The sequence below is a fragment of the Helianthus annuus genome, chromosome 10, assembly GCF_002127325.2.
Source record: "Helianthus annuus cultivar XRQ/B chromosome 10, HanXRQr2.0-SUNRISE, whole genome shotgun sequence".
NCBI classification, from domain to species: Eukaryota; Viridiplantae; Streptophyta; class Magnoliopsida; order Asterales; family Asteraceae; genus Helianthus; species Helianthus annuus.
Window position 1 is genome coordinate 104616276 of NC_035442.2, and position 14416 is coordinate 104630691.

The 14416-nt window shown below is 38.0% G+C and overlaps 2 long non-coding RNA genes across 5 annotated transcripts; both read right to left on the reverse strand.

The window, feature by feature from the left end:
- Nucleotides 1-2602: 2602 nt before the first annotated feature.
- Nucleotides 2603-7517, reverse strand: LOC110885056. 4 transcript variants are annotated; one of them, XR_002561852.2, is made up of 4 exons: nucleotides 6499-7517; nucleotides 5401-5488; nucleotides 3827-4452; nucleotides 2603-2787 (listed from the first exon to the last, which is right to left on the reverse strand). It is a non-coding gene; the product is annotated as an uncharacterized LOC110885056 (long non-coding RNA). The 4 variants fall into 4 exon arrangements; XR_002561854.2 differs by lacking the exon at nucleotides 3827-4452; XR_004868897.1 differs by lacking the exon at nucleotides 2603-2787 and having other exon boundaries at nucleotides 3713-4452.
- A 3187-nt stretch (nucleotides 7518-10704) lies between these two features.
- Nucleotides 10705-13232, reverse strand: LOC118482817. Its single transcript, XR_004868900.1, has 3 exons — nucleotides 12858-13232; nucleotides 11820-11907; nucleotides 10705-10872 (listed from the first exon to the last, which is right to left on the reverse strand). It is a non-coding gene; the product is annotated as an uncharacterized LOC118482817 (long non-coding RNA).
- Between the last annotated feature and the right edge of the window lie 1184 nt (nucleotides 13233-14416).

The window sequence follows — 14416 nt, forward strand, 5'->3', positions numbered from 1 at the left end:
ATACTATATACGCAATCGTCATCATTCATGCTTATACTTATATTCATACTCATATTCATACATTCGTACCTATACGTGAGCATAACCCGAGTGGTTCACTTACGTTGGTCACATGCATACATATACATAAACATAATCATACTCACAAGCTTAATTTTCATACACTATCACATGCACACGTTCTCATTTTCAAAGTTACTGTATACCTTGACTCATACACAACTAGTACAAACTATGCGGATCATGTGACGACCAGTATAATCATGGGTGTACACGGGATTATAGTGGTAAACGCATGAAAATCATAGGGTTTTCTACTGTGTATGGTAAGACACGGAACGTAACATGACATGAATAACGAAACGGAGGTAACATGGTTAAAACATGGTGGATACGCCGTTGGGACTGTATATAAGTGTTTTTACCATGTTACCAAACTTTCATAAAATGTGCCATGAGAAATTCGGTGTTTTTCCCGACCTTATCTAAACACGAATACACAAACTTTAATGACTCATAAACGAACTGCGGAATACGCGATATCCGATTATCCATGACGAAACCTCATCCTCAACACTTCATATTCCCATTGTATCCAATAATCTTACCATTCCTATCCTTGCATTCATCTACTAGATCATTCGTTCACTCTCATACCGATCATTCCCAACTAATCTTTTAATGTTTTATGCAACCTTATTTAGAATATATCGGTTTAAACATTTAAACCCTTAAATACTTCCTTGCTTTCTAAAACCGTCTTCCATTCTTATTTACGCACAAACATACTTAGTCGGTCAGTTACCCCAAAACTTTTGATAAATACCTAACCTTCTCGTTTCTCACCAGTAAACAATTTCCTACAAACATGTGATTTTACTGATGCTGCTTAAAACCGATAAACTTTCTTACAACTTACGGTGCGGGCCACACTTTTCATCAAAAATACAAACCGTTTTATACAAAAACTTTTCTTCTTAGGTAATACCTTTTGAAATACTACTCCCATCGGTCTATTAAAACTTAATCAAACTCACTTTGCCTATACACACATGCACGTTTTATTCATGATTAATGCCTCAAATCGCCTTAATCAAACGAACTACTTTTAAAAATCTATTATTTCGTTCCTCAAAATTTCATACACTTTCAACACACTTCAAAACTTCAAAATCTCAATTTAGTCAATCATTTTAGCCAAAATACCTCTTTACAAAGTCTTTCTCTTGAATAAATTTCGGGACGAAATTTCCTAAAGGAGGGGACACTGTAATGCTCTGCATTTTCTGTACTTCCATGTTTAGAAAGTTGTATTTGCCTTTTTTATTTTTGGAAACTTGTATTCTTACTTCATTTCAATCCTTGTAATCTCGAGACTTTGATCATAATGGAAATCGTATTTTTATATCAACTTTGTTTAGTCATACATGCATGATATGTAATCAGTCGCAAAATACACGTTTTAATTTACAACCGAGACAAACATCGAGATTATATTTTCTCAGAATCACATTTATACATGTATCATACTTATAATATACCTGCATACACCTTTATAGCATAAAATAATCAACAATACAAGTGCAAAGATTAAAAATGAAAATTTCCATCTCCCCAACCACTCTCTTTAACATCCTAACCTCCAACCAACTCATTTAATACCTCAAACCCATCTTCTAACCTCCAGCTAACTCATTTAATACCTCTCCTAACTCCTAACCACCTTCATTTAAACTCTAACCACTTAACCCTCTTGTAAATACCAACCCTAACACCTTCAAAACACTTACACCACGTCCAAATTACTTTCAAACTCTCTCAAATCTCCAAGAATTTCAACTTTGGGCAACAAGTTCAAGAACCAAAACTGGTAACTTTGGTGTTCCAACAACTCAGACTCGTTAAACTGACTAAGTGAAAATTTCTTCGCAAACCGTGAGTATACTTGACCCTTTTTACGCTTTAATACACTTTTGGGTGTAACATGTTTCAACTATCAAAATTCACTATACACATAATTAAACATATTCAATCACTCAATCCGCCAAACATGCTATTTGTTATGCTTTAGTTGTTTATGCTAGAATACTTTCATGCACTCTATTTGTCATTAACTTAGCTAGCCCACCTTAACAATTATAGCGTTATAGGAGTAGCAAACCACCCGACGGGGTATTGATAAGTTAACATATTTTACGGTCTCGATTACTTCACTGTCGAGGGATGCTCATTATACTTTACGGTCTCGTTGACTCCGGTGATGAGGGATGCACATTATTCTCGTAGACACTCAGGTTTGGCCTATAGTTATGCATGCAAGCTTCAACTTTGATAAATTGCCATGTTGGATTTGAGACAATCTTTTATACTTATATGCTAGTATTCCAAAACATTTATACTCGCTAATACTTTTGTATTGAGCCATACTTTAAAACATGTTGCAGGATTATGATGATGATGATGATGATGATGCACTGAGGTCGCAACCCCCGACCCCACCCCGGGAGCGGGAGCTGCGAGCATGAGCCGCTGATATCAGTGTTTATTAATTTGGTAGCGGAAAGGAGACTTCAGGATCGTAGTTAGGAAATAAATTTCAGAGTTTCAAAACACCAAACTTTTATATTAAACTAATGGGATAAAATCCATATTTCATTTATAATATCTTTATAGGGATAAACCCTAGTTGCTAAAAACGTAAACTTTTTATTTAGGTAACTTTATAGCCACTTTCTTTAAGCCTTCAGTGCTCCATAGTTAGCTTTTAACATCTTCACATCAAGTTACCTGAAACGCGTTTTAAAGATATTTTATCAGCAAGAAATACTGGCGAGTACATTCCATTTTATAAAACAACACATTGTTATACTTTACAGCAACAAGAGTTTTTACATTTGTTTATATCTATCAATTTCTCAACACAGTATTGCTACTGGGGCACCATTGTCCCCCGTGCTTGCGGTTATGCTAATATTGGCTAACTCGTTGTCCAATATTAACGAGTGTCAAGTAATGTATACAAAACCCCACATACTGATGATAATTATAGAATTACAAAAACTTAATCACTGTAAATACAACTGATAAACAAAATAGGGTTTTGTAAAACATTTGAAATGATGGCTCACAAACTGTGAGAAAAAGAGAATGACTCACATTGTAAACTTATGTTTTTCTATGGGCTTCCTGGGAATGTTTTCTGTAAATTTTTTGAGTGCCTATTAAAAACATACAATGCACTCGCGTTAGTATAATAACCTAAATCACTTTAGCCATATATCACGAGACAGAACCCCAACGTACTTAGTCAGGCAGAGCCTTGACGTGCGTTGCTGGCTCCTAGATCAATCAGGTAGGGTAACGAATTAGTGGTTGGGGTTAAAATACTTACAACGGCGTAGAGCTTCATGTTTTAGAGGGTATTTTATCTATTATTTTCATGTAAGATAATAGAGAGAAAGAAAGATTGTGAACGGTTTGGGAAAGTGCAGTCTCTGCTCTATTTATAGGATTTCAGGGGGTCTCTCGCGCCCCGAGACCCGCCCAAGGGGTCCTCTCGCGCCCCACGAGGGCACCCTAGCTACGGCTAGGGTTGCCTGATCACGTGCCTAGACCTGCCAAGTGTTGGACACGTGGCACAAGGAGAACTCAGCTAGACACAGGCCGTCGCGCCCCGCGACACACCCGGGGGATCCTTTCGCGGCCCACGACCGAGTAAAGATAATTATTTTATTTGTTTTTAATAAAAATTAAAGTTATACAGGTTCGTTTTTGGACATACGGGTTATTTTTAGGGTGTTTTCGAGGGTTGTTATATCCTCCCCACCTTGGTTCAAATCTCGTCCTCTAGATTCACTGGAATAGGTATGGATATCTCTTTTGCATTTCTGATTCGAGCTCCCATGTGTACTCTGGTCCTCTCTTTGAATCCCATTTTACTTTGACCAGAACTAATCTCTTGTGCTTGAGAATTTTGATCTTTATATCTTCAATCTGAATTGGCTTTTCAACAAATTTAAGCTTCTCATTCACCTTTATTTCTTGAAGAGGTATCATCAGTGATTCGTCTGCTAAGCACTTCTTGAGGTTAGATATATAAAATACATCATGTATTCCTGCCATTTCTTCTGGCAATTGTAGCTGATACGCTATTGGTCATATTCTTTTGATAATCCCAAAAGGTCCAATATACGTTGGGCTTAGCTTTCCTTTCTTACCAAATCTTACGAATCCTTTCCATGGTGAGAGTTTCAATAGTACCTTATCTCCAACTTGAAATTTAATGGTTTTCGTGTCACACCCCGAAATATCAGAGCTGGCGTGACTGGACCGGTATCTTCATTGCACAGCGGAAGCAAAAAGCTAAGACTTCTAAAAAATGAACGCTCGCTAATTACTCGAAATCCCGTGGGATCTTCTATTCCAACCGTTCCGTAGTTTTGACAATGTAACCTGAGAAAGAACATGCGAAAAAGTCAACATAAAGTTGAGCGAGTTCATAGTTTGTTTTGAAAAGATTTAAAATAAATCTTTTTGATAACCGGTTTTAAAGTTGTTGGGAAAATGTAGTAAAATCATTTTCTTGGCATGATATATGAAAACTGTGAGTCTAGCCCACGAGAGTCTTTGTGCATTGCACGAGAGAGAATGGGCCAAGCCCAAACGAACCTTTGTAAGCAGGATCAGCGTGTCCTCTTACTTAGGTATAGTTTGAAAAGCGTTACCAAAGTTTATAAATCGATGTATTTGTGAGTTTCAATCAAATGAATCTTTAAAAACATTTGAAAATCTGAGTATTAAAACTGGTATGTAAGCGTCTATGAACAGATCATTAATGTTTTGCAAGGACATTAATATGTGTGGCGACATAGGCAGCACTCAACCCTAGCGGATTTCCCCCGGTCCATCCGGTTAGAACAACAAAAGCACTACATGGGCCACACAAGGACCCAAGAGTGGGGCTCGCTACACCCGATAGATCTACCACTTTTGCCCTCGGTCTTATACAAGATTAATGGCACTTAAGAGAGATTACTATTCGCTCACCTGATCTAACAGTTCATTCCCTAGCTTAACCATACCCTAGTTAACGTATAATGTGAGAGTTATTCATGTCCTTGGGCCTCTGCCCATGTCCTTGGGCCTTTGCCCACGCCATTCGTGTTATTAAAACTCATGCATGTTTCGAAAAACACTAATGTTTTTATAAACCGGTATGTTTAGCATAATCTTTTCGTAAACCATTTGAGTTTGCTAAAATCATGTCGCAAAATGGTTTATAAATATGCAATATTCATTTATCGAAACCTTGTGTGATTTTGCAAAACTTGCATGTCTTTCCACCCCCGAAAACATTTTATAAAAATGTAACACAGTAAAAAGTGGGGGTTATGAACTCACCTGTATATTCCTGTGCATAGCTAGCTAAATGTGATTCCGTAGTGTCATCCCACGAATGTGACCTCGCTAGCGTGCAACTAAAGCATTCCTAATCAAGGAATAATTATAAGTTTTCTAATAAAACAACGTAGTTAAACTACGTGTCCGAGCTCTACCGAGTCGTAAATAAGACGACTCTACGAAGGTGTTGTTATTTTGATTTAGAATAACCAATCTATCGTTATGTGATCCCATTTAATCGGGATAGAAACTAAGTCTCAAAATCGACTTAGTTTTTCCAAGTGATTTAAAACATATATATTTATATATAACAAAATATATGTACAAAGTTGTGTTAGTCGCCGCGGTTAGAAGGCGTAGGTGAATAGTGGTACGTATCCGAAATGTCGTACGTGGTGCGGTACTATACCGTTGTAGTTTTCGTAAGATGTAAACAAATATATATATATATATATATATATATATATATATATATATATATATATATATATATATATATATATATATATATTCGAATCGTTGGCGTTCAGAATAAATAAAAAAAACATTATTTTTATTTTATAAAAGTATACGAACAAACGGCGTTTGTAGTAAATATAACGATTTTATTTATTTTGTAAAGTCGCGCAAATTAGCGACGTTTGAAATGAATATGAGTAATCGTATTCGTTTCATAAGAATATTCGGATTCTAAATTGTTGAAAGAAATATAAATAATTACATTTACTTTATAAGATTTCCGAATATTAGATGTTTGAAATAAATATGAAAACTACATTTAGTGCGTAAGAGAGTTTAAAGTCGTCGTTTTTGAACTACAAATACGTGTCGTGTTTCGGATTTTTATGAAAATCGGACAGAGTTTCCTCTGTTTTAGGATAACCCGACAACTAACGTGTCGATATATTTTTCAAAATTCAACAAATTTTCAACAACAATTCAATCATGTAATCAAACTATATAAAGCTTTCGTCGAGTAAAATAAATGTAAACTAATACCAAAACGAAACGGGTCGAGCTCGGTCGCGTTTAATGATAGATATAAAATCTAATCTAACATATATATACGAGAGTTTTAACGCGTTGTTAAAACTTTACCGGGTCTTAGCGTCAACTGAGTTGACTTATGAGTTGACCAGGTCTGACCTGGTCAACTGAGTTGACCGGTTGAATCGACCGAGTCGAACCGTGTTTAATCAGAACCCTAACCAAGTAAATCCTTCACTGAGCCGAACCCGAATAAACCAATTTTTGACTGAAACTGAACTGGTCCGCCTTGTTGACCCGAGTTAACTTTTGTTGACCTGTTTTGACCGATCTTGACTGAGCCGAAACTGAGTTGACTCGTATCCAACCCGAACATCCAAACAAAATTTGAACCCATGAAACGAAACCCGCTCTGGAAACAAAACTGAAGCCATAACACCCGAATTATAACCCGAAACAAAACTAAAAATAACTCGAACCAAACTGTCCCAAAACATCCACGGGTTACCCGAGCTGAAACGAATCTAACCTGAGCCGAGATGTGACACGAACCAGAACTGAATCAAAACATACTCACCATCATAGTTGTAGTGCCGCCGTCCGATGTTCTCCGACGGCCAGAGCTCCGACCATCAACCACCTCTACCTCCGGCCGTTCTTTCTCTCGCCCGCTTCTCTCTCTCCGTCGATGCTGATAACCCACGTCGCCTCTGCCGCCGCCGTCGTGTGCGGCGGCTCCCCCTCTTTTCCATTTTTTTTCTTTTCGCTTCAAATCTGCAAGTGTGAGAGGTGTGTCGGAGAAACACAGAGGAAGCCGGTGGCCAAGGTTTTTTTTTTTTTTTAAGAAGGAGAAGGGGGTGTCATTGCGATGTGCGTGACCAGAGATTGACCACAGCTGGCCGGCACTGTCGCCGGATTCTGGCGACCATGTGTGAGGGAGGGAGAGATCGACTGTGGATGAGGGTTTGTAGAGGATATGGAGGTTGTGGTTGCGTGTAGGGTCTTGTGTGTGTATTATTATGTCTGTAAATGAGAGATGGGGGGATAAAGTGTGTCTGGGTTTTTGATCTTGTGTTGTAGGTAGATTAGCAAAGAGAGGATAAGGTTAGGAGTGAAAGGAACATTGAAAACGGCTGATGATAAAAATGAGAACTTAGGGTTTCAAGTCTTTTATAGTTAGGTTAAGTTTTCTAGGCTTTGGGCTTGGGCCCAAGGCCTACAAGCCCAATATCGTGTTTCAAGTGGCCCGCCAGTTTCCATGAGCCCGTTTTCAAACCCGTTATTCTAATAATTGTCGTAAATTGTTGTTATAAAATCAAAAGAGGTAAGTTTAGTGTCGGTAATCGCGTTTGCGCGTTCGTTCCTCAATCACGGTCATAGTCACATTTTTCGTTCGCGTTTGCGTTTTGTGTCGTTCGAAAGCATGATGTTTTCACAAATCCACATTCATAAATATAAGATATATGTACAAAATCCGTGTTTGTCTACATCGCCAGTATTTTGCACGTTTCCGTTCGTTACCGCTTAACGATCAACAGTTTTTCCACAAATCACCATAAGTGCACTGTAGAGTCAGATAGGCATTACTAGGCATACCAAGAGCCTAATTATGTTAGTTCGTGTCTTAAACACTATGTATTATCGCCTTAAACGTTTGTTAGTTGCGTAATTAGAAGCCGTTAATTACGGGTTGTCACATTCTCCCCCTGTTACAGAAATTTCGTCCTCGAAATTTAGTCTATGTTGTCTCCTCAGAGTTGTGTCATTCCTAGGTAAGTCTGAAAAATACTAAAGTGAATGACCACTTAATCAAATCAAGACTTATTCAGATTGCATGAATGTAATGACATTTTGCATTATTAAGAACCCAACGGTTCAACTGAGTGTGTTCGAGAAATTGATGTCAAGTGAACGAAGCGTTGTGATAATATCACCAATGCGACCAAGTTTACGGGGTTCAGCAAAGGGGGAATTTCGACCAAGAGAATTCCAAATGAACGTTCACAATATGCAATTCAATTGTTGAAACAATAGAAATTACTATCAACGGAAACTTGCGTTGGTTGTTATATGATTGAAACTTGAATTCGACAAGCTCAAATAAATAGAGTCATAAAAATGATTTGTCAACTATCGAACCAATAAATGAATAAGATAAAATCAACGTGTTGACATTGTTTGGTTGCAAAGATACACCGAAATGAAATACAACTGAACCTGGTGTATCATCGTCTTAATACATAGTTGCATTAAGACTATTTAAATGATTAATCAAACGAAAAACATACGTGGTTTTGCATGAAACAATTTATCACGATTAGCACAAGCTACAAGTTTATACCGACGCCACAAGGTGTCGTAGTGAATGAAATAACTCGATGATAGCGGTGACCGAACAAGTATCACCGTGTATTGCATGAAACGCTCGATCATGATTAGCCCAAGCTACAAGTTTATACTGACACCACAAGGTGTCAAAGTGAATAAAACAACTCAATAATAGCGGTGATCGAACAAGTATCACCGTGTTTTAAATCAAATGAAGGCTCAACGAAATGATGTGGGTGTTCCAAACAAATCCCATAGGATTTTCAATTGAAAATGAAACAAATAAATAATGTCTTTCGATCGAAAATGGAAGAGCAATAAATATCACAAAATGTTCGATCGATGCTGAAAGAATCGTTAAGAGGTACACTGAAATATTTAACACGAACTTGTGTACCATCATCTTAACACACAATTGCATTAAGACTGATTTAATACAATAAATCGAACAAACGGATTTAATATCAATAATCAAATAAATAAGCAATTAAATCCGTACATGATGTGTGCAAACAAGATTAGCGCAAGCTTCAAATATGTGAGACGCCACCACAAGGTGATCGTGATCAAAGAAACGACTCAATGAAGTCGAAGACCAAACAAGCATGTTATGGTTCAAAGCAAATGAAGTGCTTGTTGGGATTATGTAGAATATGATGACTTCAATCCATCATATTAGACCTTGAATTGAATATATATCATGAGCAAGTTCAAACAATTGAACTTGGTTTAGTCACATTTCAACAATGAATGCACGTATCGATACGAAATTTCAACATGGTTACAACGAAAAACCATGTATGTAGCTTGAAAAGGAAAAGAGATCCAACAAGTTTCATTGACTCGATATCAAGGAGTCAACGCTTTACAACAATGCAATCGTCCAAATCACAATGCAATAATCAACATAGAGAAACAATATTGAACGTTGATAAAGCAACAATTTCGAGTGAAGTCACATGCGTAACAAACGACGCATGTATAAATATGAATTCGTCAAGAATGAAACAAATGAGCATTCATTACGAAAGAAAATTTTTGTGATGCAATGATCATTAGGGGGAGTAGAAGTATGAAAGTCTACTCACTATATGCAAAAAGTCGAAATTTCAACAAAAGAAATCTAAGGACTTTACCTGGAAGTTCACATGATGATTGGTTGTTATGTGACCTTACCATAGAATGTCGAACATAGCATAATCGCCATTAATGAAGAAGGGGAAATGCGGAGACATGTGACTTCTTTTGCAACGCCAATAGTTATGAGTCTCATTAGACTAAGTAGTGACTGTTGTGAAATCTTGTTCTAACGTACCTCAGCGTGATTCATGTCGTTTGGAGGATCACGTGGCGAAGTGCCGCATCGCAGTCGGTAATTCTCCCGCTGCTGGGATTAGCATCGTTGTTATCGTGTCCAATCGTGTTTTCCCCAAGGCCTTGCCTCGATAGTCGTGTGTGATGTAATTTGACGTCCACTGACGTGTAGTTTAAGTTTCACATATAATTGCGCAATAGCGTTTCGTTCCACGTAAAATGTGATGTGCCCCGACATCCGTTGACGTATAGTTTTAGCTTCATGTATACTCGTGCACTAGCGTTTTGTTCTGTGTAGGTTACCTGCTCAGGTAATTAAAATAGCATAGACAATGTAGATAATAGCGTGTGTCCGAGTTAATACTCGCGGCTCCTACGTGAGGACCTTTAATGAATTTTGACAAAAGTTTTCCAAAGGTCCTAAATGAATGTTACCAAAACCCTCCAGGTTTTGCGTACTGTATGTAGTTGTTTCGTGTAACGTGCATCAAACACCATACTTGTGTACGTTCAAAACCAAAATTATTGACTCATTGTTTTCGGCAACGGTTGGAACCCATATTCGAGTCTTAGGCGTTCTGTATGAGTTCAAGTCTTAAAAATCTAAGTCCCTAGAGAAAAGTGAGGTTAAAGCCTAGGTATCTCTATAGAAACCTAATTCGCTGAAACCTATGATACCAATCTGTCACACCCCGAAATATCAGAGCTGGCGTGACTGGACCGGTATCTTCATTGCACAGCGGAAGCAAAAAGCTAAGACTTCTAAAAAATGAACGCTCGCTAATTACTCGAAATCCCGTGGGTTCTTCTATTCCAACCGTTCCGTAGTTTTGACAATGTAACCTGAGAAAGAACATGCGAAAAAGTCAACATAAAGTTGAGCGAGTTCATAGTTTGTTTTGAAAAGATTTAAAATAAATCTTTTTGATAACCGGTTTTAAAGTTGTTGGGAAAATGTAGTAAAATCATTTTCTTGGCATGATATATGAAAACTGTGAGTCTAGCCCACGAGAGTCTTTGTGCATTGCACGAGAGAGAATGGGCCAAGCCCAAACGAACCTTTGTAAGCAGGATCAGCGTGTCCTCTTACTTAGGTATAGTTTGAAAAGCGTTACCAAAGTTTATAAATCGATGTATTTGTGAGTTTCAATCAAATGAATCTTTAAAAACATTTGAAAATCTGAGTATTAAAACTGGTATGTAAGCGTCTATGAACAGATCATTAATGTTTTGCAAGGACATTAATATGTGTGGCGACATAGGAAGCACTCAACCCTAGCGGATTTCCCCGGTCCATCCGGTTAGAACAACAAAAGCACTACATGGGCCACACAAGGACCCAAGAGTGGGGCTCGCTACACCCGATAGATCTACCACTTTTGCCCTCGGTCTTATACAAGATTAATGGCACTTAAGAGAGATTACTATTCGCTCACCTGATCTAACAGTTCATTCCCTAGCTTAACCATACCCTAGTTAACGTATAATGTGAGAGTTATTCATGTCCTTGGGCCTCTGCCCATGTCCTTGGGCCTTTGCCCACGCCATTCGTGTTATTAAAACTCATGCATGTTTCGAAAAACACTAATGTCTTTATAAACCGGTATGTTTAGCATAATCTTTTCGTAAACCATTTGAGTTTGTTAAAATCATGTCGCAAAATGGTTTATAAATATGCAATATTCATTTATCGAAACCTTGTGTGATTTTGCAAAACTTGCATGTCTTTCCACTCCCGAAAACATTTTATAAAAATGTAACACAGTAAAAAGTGGGGGTTATGAACTCACCTGTATATTCCTGTGCATAGCTAGCTAAATGTGATTCCGTAGTGTCATCCCACGAATGTGACCTCGCTAGCGTGCAACTAAAGCATTCCTAATCAAGGAATAATTATAAGTTTTCTAATAAAACAACGTAGTTAAACTACGTGTCCGAGCTCTACCGAGTCGTAAATAAGACGACTCTACGAAGGTGTTGTTATTTTGATTTAGAATAACCAATCTATCGTTATGTGATCCCATTTAATCGGGATAGAAACTAAGTCTCAAAATCGACTTAGTTTTTCCAAGTGATTTAAAACATATATATTTATATATAACAAAATATATGTACAAAGTTGTGTTAGTCGCCGCGGTTAGAAGGCGTAGGTGAATAGTGGTACGTATCCGAAATGTCGTACGTGGTGCGGTACTATACCGTTGTAGTTTTCGTAAGATGTAAACAAATATATATATATATTCGAATCGTTGGCGTTCAGAATAAATAAAAAAAACATTATTTTTATTTTATAAAAGTATACGAACAAACGGCATTTGTAGTAAATATAACGATTTTATTTATTTTGTAAAGTCGCGCAAATTAGCGACGTTTGAAATGAATATGAGTAATCGTATTCGTTTCATAAGAATATTCGGATTCTAAATTGTTGAAAGAAATATAAATAATTACATTTACTTTATAAGATTTCCGAATATTAGATGTTTGAAATAAATATGAAAACTACATTTAGTGCGTAAGAGAGTTTAAAGTCGTCGTTTTTGAACTACAAATACGTGTCGTGTTTCGGATTTTTATGAAAATCGGACAGAGTTTCCTCTGTTTTAGGATAACCCGACAACTAACGTGTCGATATATTTTTCAAAATTCAACAAATTTTCAACAACAATTCAATCATGTAATCAAACTATATAAAGCTTTCGTCGAGTAAAATAAATGTAAACTAATACCAAAACGAAACGGGTCGAGCTCGGTCACGTTTAATGATAAATATAAAATCTAATCTAACATATATATACGAGAGTTTTAACGCGTTGTTAAAACTTTACCGGGTCTTAGCGTCAACTGAGTTGACTTATGAGTTGACCAGGTCTGACCTGGTCAACTGAGTTGACCGGTTGAATCGACCGAGTCGAACCGTGTTTAATCAGAACCCTAACCAAGTAAATCCTTCACTGAGCCGAACCCGAATAAACCAATTTTTGACTGAAACTGAACTGGTCCGCCTTGTTGACCCGAGTTAACTTTTGTTGACCTGTTTTGACCGATCTTGACTGAGCCGAAACTGAGTTGACTCGTATCCAACCCGAACATCCAAACAAAATTTGAACCCATGAAACGAAACCCGCTCTGGAAACAAAACTGAAGCCATAACACCCGAATTATAACCCGAAACAAAACTAAAAAGAACTCGAACCAAACTGTCCCGAAACATCCACGGGTTACCCGAGCTGAAACGAATCTAACCTGAGCCGAGATGTGACACGAACCAGAACTGAATCAAAACATACTCACCATCATAGTTGTAATGCCGCCGTCCGATGTTCTCCGACGGCCAGAGCTCCGACCATCAACCACCTCTACCTCCGGCCGTTCTTTCTCTCGCCCGCTTCTCTCTCTCCGTCGAAGCTGATAACCCACGTCGCCTCTGCCGCCGCCGCCGTGTGCGGCGGCTCCCCCTCTTTTCCATTTTTTTTCTTTTCGCTTCAAATCTGCAAGTGTGAGAGGTGTGTCGGAGAAACACAGAGGAAGCCGGTGGCCAAGGTTTTTTTTTTTTAAGAAGGAGAAGGGGGTGTCATTGCGATGTGCGTGACCAGAGATTGACCACAGCTGGCCGGCACTGTCGCCGGATTCTGGCGACCATGTGTGAGGGAGGGAGAGATCGACTGTGGATGAGGGTTTGTAGAGGATATGGAGGTTGTGGTTGCGTGTAGGGTCTTGTGTGTGTATTATTATGTCTGTAAATGAGAGATGGGGGGATAAAGTGTGTCTGGGTTTTTGATCTTGTGTTGTAGGTAGATTAGCAAAGAGAGGATAAGGTTAGGAGTGAAAGGAACATTGAAAACGGCTGATGATAAAAATGAGAACTTAGGGTTTCAAGTCTTTTATAGTTAGGTTAAGTTTTCTAGGCTTTGGGCTTGGGCCCAAGGCCTACAAGCCCAATATCGTGTTTCAAGTGGCCCGCCAGTTTCCATGAGCCCGTTTTCAAACCCGTTATTCTAATAATTGTCGTAAATTGTTGTTATAAAATCAAAAGAGGTAAGTTTAGTGTCGGTAATCGCGTTTGCGCGTTCGTTCCTCAATCACGGTCATAGTCACATTTTTCGTTCGCGTTTGCGTTTTGTGTCGTTCGAAAGCATGATATTTTCACAAATCCACATTCATAAATATAAGATATATGTACAAAATCCGTGTTTGTCTACGTCGCCAGTATTTTGCACGTTTCCGTTCGTTACCGCTTAACGATCAACAGTTTTTCCACAAATCACCATAAGTGCACTGTAGAGTCAGATAGGCGTTACTAGGCATACCAAGAGCCTAATTAAGTTAGTTCGTGTCTTAAACACTATGTATTATCGCCTTAAACGTTTGTTAGTTGCGTAATTAG